Consider the following 10,004-nt stretch of genomic DNA (forward strand, 5'->3'; position numbering starts at 1 on the left):
AATTCATGATTCTTTGCAATGTTAGCCTGTTTTCTTTGCCTTTGGTTCTCTTGTTAGAGGAGAATAATTGTAATGGAGTAACTAGAAGTTTTTGTTTGGTAACAAAGTAGCAGCCAGTTCCAGATCATTTATTTTCATCTAGATGTGAAGTTTTTTTTTTCAAATACTCAGGACACTGGTATGAAAAATATTTGGGAACATTCTCTGTATATTACAAGAGTACCATCTTTAATAAGGCACTGCTCATTCCTTTCTTTGCCATCACTGATTTTGAAATTTCAAGTTTTACTTGAACCTCTAATATAGAATTGAACCCTTAATATAGAATTAATTGATGGCCATTTGATTTGTATATAAATTATGTAATTCTGTGTTTTGATATCCAGACTTCCACTTATATCTTAGTATTGCTTACTTAGATAATACTTGGAATTTAACTCTTTTGTGCACAATTTCTTCTTTCCAGGGACATTTTTTACTCCCTCCTGACACTTACTACCTTCATTTTGGAAATTTTTCTTGTTTTCTCCTGTTTATTTTATTTTACTTTTTATTTTTTAGTGAAGAAGATTGGCCCTGAGCTAACATTTGTTGCCCATCTTCCTCTTCTTGCTTGCGCAAGATGGTCCCTGAGCTAAGATCTGTGCCAGTCTTCCTCTGCTTTATATATAGGATGCTGCCGCAGCATGGCTTGATGAGTCGTGTGTAGGTCCGCACCCAGGATATGAACCTGCGAACGCTGGGCCACCAAAGCATAGCACGTGAATTTAACCACTATGCCACTGGGCTGGCCCCTCTCCTAGTTATTTCTAGTAGAAGAGGTTGTGGGCTGAAAAGATGTGGATTTCCTTGGGCTAACTTTAAATAGAAATATATAGATAGTGATGTAGAACAAAAATATGATGAAGGCTATGAAATTTAGAAAGGGAATAAAGGAAATAATTTGCCCTTTATACAAGAGTAATTACAGTTTATGAAGTGGGTTGCTGAAAATCTGCTGCTTGGCAGAAATGATTCAAAGTGCCAGTCTTGGCATTAGCAACAGAGTTGGAAATACTGTCCTGCAAGCTTCTGCTGAGAATCAATTGGGAGGATAGAATCTATAAATGAAATCTAGGCTATCTACCTTATGAACAAAAATGTCCTTTATGAAGAGCTTTAAAGGCACAACTCTGTGAATAATCCAGTTCTCGACAAAATGCCTGAGATATTATATGTGCTCAACAGATGCTTTCTCAGTGTAAGGTAGTACAAATTCTTCCTAATGCAGAAAAGGAAAAATAAATATTATTTGCCTTCTTTGGCTCCTCATCACCTGATGGACAAATCCAGGTCCCTTAGAATGGTGTCTAAGGCTCTTCTCATGATCTGGCCTTTGCCTAAATTTCCAGCCTCATTTTCTGCCACAAACCATCTGGTCTTAATGCTCTTGAAACTGCTTTTCTTCAAAGCTTTACTATTTTTTGTCTCCATGTTTTTATTTATGCTCCTGCCTCTTGTCAGCTTGGGAAACTCCTATTCCTCCTAAACTCCAACTCAAAAATCTGCTCTCAACTACTGCCACAACTTGTATATACTTCCATCATTGTACTTATCACAGTGATAATGAAATACATTTGACTATGAATCTGTCTCCCCATTGAACTACGAGCGTTTATACATACCATGTTTGTGTGCTTAAAGCTTAGCATAGTTCCTGGCACAGGGTAATTGCTCAGTATATGCTCGTTGAGCTGAACTTACTTGCCTAAGGTGAACGGATTTGTAAAATGGAAAAAAAAGAAACAAGTTTCTGCTCTTGAGGGGATATTGTAACACATAGTACGAATGCTATAAACAGTTCATTTCAAATAATGAAGCATGTCTGTTTATCCTCTTCTGGAATAGCAAATTCAAAATGCTCCAAGTTTTCTTAATGAATAAATGTAGCTAGCCTCCATGACCATTCTCATGAATGACAGCCATACAAATTAATTGTACCTACTATATGGCAGACACTCTGATCGGCATTGGAGGTACAAAGATGAATCCGACAAGGACTCTCTCAAAGATCTCTAATTCTAGTGGGCTAGCATATATGTAAACAAACAACTATGATTATAATGTGACAAAGATCATGTTAGAGGTATGTATAAAGCAAAACAATCAATTAGTTCCTTTGGGGAGGTATTGGGTTCAATGTTTGGAAAAGCTCTAAACACTTGATGTAAAACATGGACTGAGGCTCAAAGGATGAGCAGAAATTCTCATTTTAGATAAAACAGGAGCAGCAACTTGAATGAGCTTGATATGTTTAAGGAAGATAGATTGAATAGAGAAGTGTGGCTAAGCCAGCATTTCCTAAAGTTTGTTCTGCTCAATACCGGCCCTATAAGATGCTTCTTTCAACAAAAGTTTCCACAATCAAATAAGTCTCAGTAATATTGACGAATTGTATTGCCCCATCATGCAATGGATCACAGCATTCCACTTTGTATTAGCTCAGCACCACAATCAAGTCCAAGGACACAACTAAACCAATCTTGAAATCCCATCTTTGAGGATTTGTCTCCTGGAACTCCCTGTACCAATTTCTAATCAGTCAAGGTTTAGTCAGGAAACAGAAACAGCAACAGAGATAGGTTAAAAGTTAAAAGATGGAAAAAAAATATACTCTGCAAGCGCCAATAAAAGTAAAGCCGGAACGACTGTTTTAGTAGACAATGTAGGTATCATAAGCACAGTATGTAACGTTAAAAGGGTCAATTCACCAAGAAGACTGAACAGTGCTGTTTTTGAAGCAACAACAGATCTTCAAAATATTTGAAGCAAAAACTGATAGAACTGAAAAGAGAAAGACGTAAATCCACAGTTATACTTGGAAACGTCAACACCCTTCTCTCAGTAATTGGTAGAAAAAAATAGAAAAATAGTATGTGAATTGCTAATTTTATAGAAGATAGACCAACTAAAGGAAAATGGCTCATTGGAAGGAGGGAAGAAAGGCACATTTTACATTTCATCGCTCATTTTAAGGTCATTAATCACCTTATTTATTTTTATAAATGCTTACCTTATATTAAAAGTATTTTTTCTTTAGAAAATCATGTAAATCAAGCTTTACAAATTCAATCCCACTTTTCCCCTTTGACTTTTATTTTGATTTCAGAGGTATGTAATCCATTTTAATTCATTTTCACAAATCAGTGGTTCCTAATATTTGATTTAAGTTTCCCATTAAATGTACAAAATCTATATGAAGAAAACTGTAAAACACTTCTGAGAAACACAAAGTAGACTTGAACAAATGGAAAAACCTCCCACATCCTTGGCTAAGAAATATTATGAGGCTGACAGGTCTCCCCATATTAATGTATAATGTTAATGTAATTCTAGTAAAAATATCAAGTTTTTTTTCTGTAACTGGAAAATTCATTTTAATGTTAACGTGGACTAGTTAATAGACAAGGATACTTAGAAAATTCTACGTTATATCCTCCCACAAAAAATGATTATTTAGCCTTGCACAATTATCTTTTAAAGAAACCAAAAAATGAAAAAATGTATTTTATATTAACCTGCGTATTCTTCATTTCTGGTTCTCTTTATTCCTTTGTGTAGATCTGAATTTCCATCTGGTGTCATTTCCTCTTCGCCTTGAAGAGCTGCCTTTAACTTATTTTGTAGTGAAGATCTGTTGGTAATGACTTCTCTCGGTTTTTGTTTTTCTGGAAAATTATTTTGCTTTTGACTTTTAATATATTTGCTAGGCAAAGAAATCTGCTGGGTCTTTTTCTTTCAGTCTTCATTATCTGTCTCCATTATCTTTTGGCTTGCATGGGTTCCTTGAGAAGTCTGCTGTAATTCCTATCTTTGTTCCTCTGTGTACATGTGTCATTTTTCTTCTCACTGCTTTGAACATTTTTCTCTTTATCACTGGTTTTCAGCAATTTTGATTATGCTATGCCTTGGCATGGTTTTCGTCACTTTTATTCCACTTGGGGTTCATTGAGCTCCCTGGATCTGAGAGTTTGTAGTTCTCATCAGTTCTGGAAATTTTAACTTTTATTTCTTCAAATATTTTTTCTGTCACCTCCTCTCTCTCTTCTGCTTTCGGGACTTTAATTATACATATGTTAGGCCACTTGATATTAGCTCCAATGTCTATTCCTTTTTATCCAGTCTTTTTTTCCTGTGCTTCATTTTGGCTGGTTTCTATTGCTATGTCTTCAAGTTCACTGATATCATCTTCCGAAGAGCTTAATCTCTTCTATATCTCATCTAGTGCATTTTCATTTCTCATATTGCACTTCTCTTCTCTAGGAATTCCATTTGAATCTTCATTATATCTTCCATATCTCTTCTCATCATGGTCGTGTTTCCTCATATTTTCTTGAATATATAGAGCATATTTATATTAACTATTTTAATATTTTTGTCTGTTAATTATATCATCTCTTATTTCTGGGTCTGTTTCTACTGAATGATTTTTCTTATAGTTATGGGTCATATTTTCCTGATTTTTTAATTGCCAGACATGGTAAATTTTACACTGTTGGTTTCTGGATTTTGAAGCATTCGTTTAAATAGGGTTTTATTTTGATATGCAATTAAGTTACATCTAATCAGTTGGATGCTTTTGAGGCTTGTTTATAGCTTTGTCATGGCATGTCCAGAGCAGCCTTAGGCCAGGGCTAATTTAGCCCCACAACTAAGGTGATACCCATTCTGAGGATTCTAATCAATGCCCCTAGTATTGCAAGAGCTTTCCACTCTTGTTGTTGTGAGCACTGGGAATTGTTCTGCCTATTACTTTCCAGCCTTGGGTAGTTTCCTCTCACATGTACCAGGATCAGTACTCACCCAAAGATTCAAGGGGACCCCTCTGCAGGTCTCCTGAACTCTCTACCTTGCAGAACTCCCTTTTCTCTGGTGCTATGTTGCACAAACTCTAGCTGCCTTGCCTCCCCAAACTCTGGTCACTGTCTTCTCAACCCAGTGAGATGACCAGACTTTATTTGCATTCCACCTCCGTGAGCCACAGACTGGAAACTGTCTATTGGCAGTGAAATGGTTGAATTCTAGGGCTCAACTTGTTTGTTTCTTTTCTTTCAGGAATCACAGTCCTATGCTTCCTCTTGTCCAATGTCTAAAAACAGTTGCTCCTTTTCTTCTGTTTTTGCTCTTCTCCCCCTAGTTGTCTAAGTCGGGGGACAAATCTGGACCGTGTTACTCTGTCTTGGTTAGAAGTAGAGGTCTGTCACTGCTTTTATTAGGCCTTTTGATTCCCTGATGTGTCATGCAGTGGTTGTAATACTCTCCACCGGTAACATCTTCCAGAATTGAGAAAGCCAAATTTGTGCTAAGCCATCAACACCAGCAGGGCTACATTTTCATAAGCGTAGTGAGAGGGTGTTGGGCAAAGCACAGACAGTTCCCAGGTGCCCCTGACAATGGCTCTACCTCTAACTTTCTATTGTCCTGAAAAGTTCGTTCCCTGACTCTGATTTACCACCATTTGAAAGAGTGGTTCTGATACCAATTTGCTTCTCCAAACATCTTAAAGCAAAGATTTTTGGGTGTTAAACTTTCTATATACTTACATGTCTGAAAATGTCTTTATTTTGTCATCACTCTTGAGTGATAGTTTGACTTGCCAGAAATTTCTAGGTTCAAAGTTTTCTTGTTGTTATTTTTTTCTCAGTACTTTGAAAGCATTTTTTTGGTTTTTTTTTCTAGAACTAATGTTACTGTTTTTTCTAGAACTCATATTACAACACTTTCTCTTTCCTTATAGTAGTCTGTGTTTTCTCTGTGGAAGCTTGATGATTTACTTTATTTTTCATGAGTTTCATCATAGTTTAGATATGAGTTTTTTAAAATTAATTTTGATTAGCATTTGATAAACTTAAGATCTGAAGACATGGATCTTTTTAAAAATTTTTCTGCTAAACTATTAGTCATTTTCTCTTAAGATATTGTCCACCTACCATTCTTTCTATTCTTTCTTCCTGAAAATATGTATCCTAGTGTCTCTTAACATTTCTTTTCTATTTTGTGTCTTTTTATATCTTGGTGCTGAGAGCATTCCTCAGTTCCACCTTCCTGCTCATTAATTTGCTTTTCATCTGTATTTTGCCTGTGATTTAGCCCATATTCTGAGTTTTAAAATTTCAAATATAGTTTTGATTTCTAAGATGTCTAACTGGTTATTTTTCTTAACTACAGGTTAATGTCTGTTTCATCACCTAGTTTTGTTTCCTAGTTGATTTCCTCCTTTATCTCTTTAAAATATTAAATGGATTAATGTAATATTTCTAATGTAGACTTCTATAGTCTGTCAAGCATTTGCTGGTCAATTTCTCCCTTGGATTATGTGGGGATAATCCCACCTATCTAATAGAGTGGTGAGTATAAAATTAGATAATATAGAAAATTTCTCAGAACATTGGTTAACACGCACAGTAATCTTACTATTTTTTACCACCCCTCTCAAGTCATCTGACTATATTCCTTTCTTTGATTTGCATTGATGTTCTCATTCTAACCCCTTCCACTTTCAGCCATCCATTACTTTAAAAAGAAGAAAATGAAAAGTGCACCTTAGTCATTCCTTCCTTCTCCCAATTGTTTTCCTCTCCCATTTTTAATGGTCTCTAGCTAGAGATTTTACAACATCCCTCAAGATCAGAAAGTGTCTCTTGGTATATCTCCTGGTTGACTAATAGTAGTTTTTCTTATATTCTACATTTATTTAAGGGAAGCCAAAACCTACTTCCTGTGTTGATAAATTGGCTCACCACGCCTGGTTGTTTAGATTGCTCTTCATCTCTTTTCTCAATCATGCAATTATCTTTATTGAGTTAATGCGTGTAAAATGCTGCCCTACTGTGCCATGCACATAGTGAGTTCTCAGTCAAGTTGGCTGCCATTGTTCTTATTAACATCATCTTTTTGAACAGAGAATGATAATTAAAATTGATGCTATTCCTTAAATATCTTATTATACTAAGATCCCAACTAGATGTTTCCTTTCTTCACCGGAGAACATCATGAGAAGAGAGAATGCAAACTGTGATTTGAGGGCTCCGTCTTTAACGTTTAAGAGAGATGTGAGGAAACCTCTCTATAGATTTTTAAGGATTGTAAATCTGGGATTGTTCTCAAAGGCAATGAGATTGACTACATAAAATCAAATTCCTTCTGATCCCATGGCTGTTTCTAGTATTTGGTAAATATAATCTTGTAACCTATCCTAAGAAAGTATTCTGAAATACACAAAAAAGTTTTGAGCATAAAGATATCCAAAATATCTTTCGGTTTATACATGGTTAAAAACTAGAAGTATCTTATGCAGTTATTCAAGATATTTAAAGTCTCAAACAAAATGGGAAAATACTTGTCCTAATGTCAAAAGAAAAAGATGAGATAATGAACCATCTAGAGTGTCAACTCAATACTGGAACCGTGCATAGAAAAGTGCTTGAAAAGGAATTGACCAAAATATTAACTGTGAGTGGTTTAGAGTGTTCGTTTTCTATATATTTTCCTGCATTTTAATTTTTGCTACAATGACTGTGAATTTCTTGAAGAATAAAGCAAATAGAAAAAGGTCAATGGGAGCCAGCCCTTATGGCCTAGTGGTTAAAATTTGGCACATTCCGCTTTGGCAGCCTGGGTTCGGTTCCCAGACGTGGAACCACACTACTCCTCTGTCAGTAGCTGTGCTGTGGCGGTGGCTCACCTAGAAGAACTAGAAGGACTTACAACTGGAATGTCCAACTATGTGCTGGGGCATTGGGGAGGGGAAGAGAAAAAAGAGAAGAAGATTGGCAACAGATGTTAGCTCAGGGAGAATCTTTCCCAGCAAAAATAAATTTAAAAAATTAATTAATTAAAAGGGCTAATACATTTTTTTAAAAAAAAAAAAGAAACAAATCAATGGGCTAGTATTAGCTGCATGACTTAACTTACAAGTTGTTCAAATCAGTTGAGCTGGAGTATGTGAAAGCATGGTGTAAACTATAAACTGAAGTAGGAAGGTAAAATTATCATCAATAACTAAAGGGTAATATAATTCATGTTTTGAACTCTCATTACGGAGAGCTCTCTTTTCAGTCGATTTCATCTAATTTATTTTTGTCAATACAAATGGGGTTCCAAAATACTTGGAAAATCTTCCTGAAGATAACAAACTGTATTATCTGTTTTGTTATCGCTTTGGACTATTTCAGTCATTGTAATAAATAAAACCCTTTAAGCTGGTTTTACCTCCTGTCCTTCCACCTGGGCAGCAGCATCACCCCCACTCAACAACAACAAAAAAGCCAGATAAAACTATTAAGATTTAAAATATAGTCTTACAACAGCTTTCTCTAAAAGGTGAGCTAGTTAAATCATGGGCAAAGAAAATACCAAAATTAACACGAACAAATGTATGCCTGTTAAGCAACACATTAACTGCAAGTGATTTCATATGTAGATTACCTATAATTTGAATGCAATTTTCTAAATTTTTTTAATGTGAGTAGTTCCAAAAGTTCTATGGTGTTTAATAACACATATATTATTAAAACAGTTAAAGTGCAGATGTTTTGTTCAGTGTCTAACCCTTTCTAGATACTGCCTGAGAGGATGTTATTACTTACAGTTGAAGGTAACTATTTCTGGGCCTCCTGGCTTCCTTCCTCCTCAACACCAATTGTGTGTCTGATGCTTTGGTAGGCAATGAAGATCCTGCTGTGAACAAGCCAGATACAAACCTATCCTTGCGTTGTATGGAGTCTAGTCACACAAGTATTTGAGTGTCTGGTGTGAACCCAGCCCTATCCTGAGAATTTTAGGGTTCACAAAGGAAAAGACTTCATTTGCTGGAGGAGCTTTTGAGTTCTTATCCTCTTTGATGGTTTTCCTGACCACCACATAACCACTTATATTGATCGTCTGCCTGGCTTCCTAAAGAGAGGAATTGAGAACAAGCAGAGTCCGTCAGCTTCTTTCCATCTAAGACTAGGAACCCGTCTAAAGTGAGGAAAATCTAGGTGTCAGAAAATTGATTTAGAATAAAAGATACTAATTCTGCCATAGAGTTTTAAAATCATGATGTATTCAATCATATTTTTGAATAAGCTGATACTGTTTTGCCATATTTTCTTATATTCACTTCAAATATGCAGACACATGGGATATGTAAATTCTGACCAGAGGACGAGCTGCATAAATGAACATGAGAGTAGCTAAATCAGTAGAGGCTCTTCTTTAATTTGTGAAGATTTAATGTCCTCTGAAAGGGTCACCCATTTATTCAAAAAAATAATTTATGGGGTTTATGGGATTTCCAAGCTCTCACAATGGAAAAGTAAATATTATTTATTTAGTACTAATTTTATAACACCTTGCATTTAACCTTTGCATACTTTTATGAAAATTTAGAAGTTTATTATAAGAGGACACCTCTGTGGACATTCTGTTAGAAATAAAACAATTCCAAAACAGGTTTACTAATGATACAACTATTTCAGAAATCATGTTGGAATGCGATTTTGAATAGGACAGTTTAGAGTATGGTAATTCATTTTTTTATGGATTAAGAATATGAGGGAAATATCACATAACACCAAATTATTTGGAGAAGAAAAGGCTTTCATTTAGTGAAATGAGAAACTCCACTTTGCATTTATTAAACCCTGATCTTTCTGCCATGCCAATCCTCACCTTCAGTCACCACCCTACCCGTGTGTTTCCCTGGTCCTTTTCCTGAACTATAGAGAATTTCGTTAGAATAGTGTTCTTGGAGAAAGTCCTAGCCCTCTGTGTACCCCTAGCCTAGTGCAAATCAATCCGTCCTGCTCCAACTGGGTTCTCGCTGCTGCTTCACGATCTTGATATTGGCCTCCCATTTATTCCCCAGCACACTTCCCTTAGCGGGTGCTTCAGATCTCTCTGCTCACACATCTAATTCACTGCTTATCCTTTCCATTCTCACCAGATAATAACCATCCTCCTTTACTGAGAAATTCAAAGGT

Source organism: Equus caballus, chromosome 1, assembly GCF_041296265.1.
Source record: "Equus caballus isolate H_3958 breed thoroughbred chromosome 1, TB-T2T, whole genome shotgun sequence".
In the NCBI taxonomy this organism is placed as follows: domain Eukaryota; kingdom Metazoa; phylum Chordata; class Mammalia; order Perissodactyla; family Equidae; genus Equus; species Equus caballus.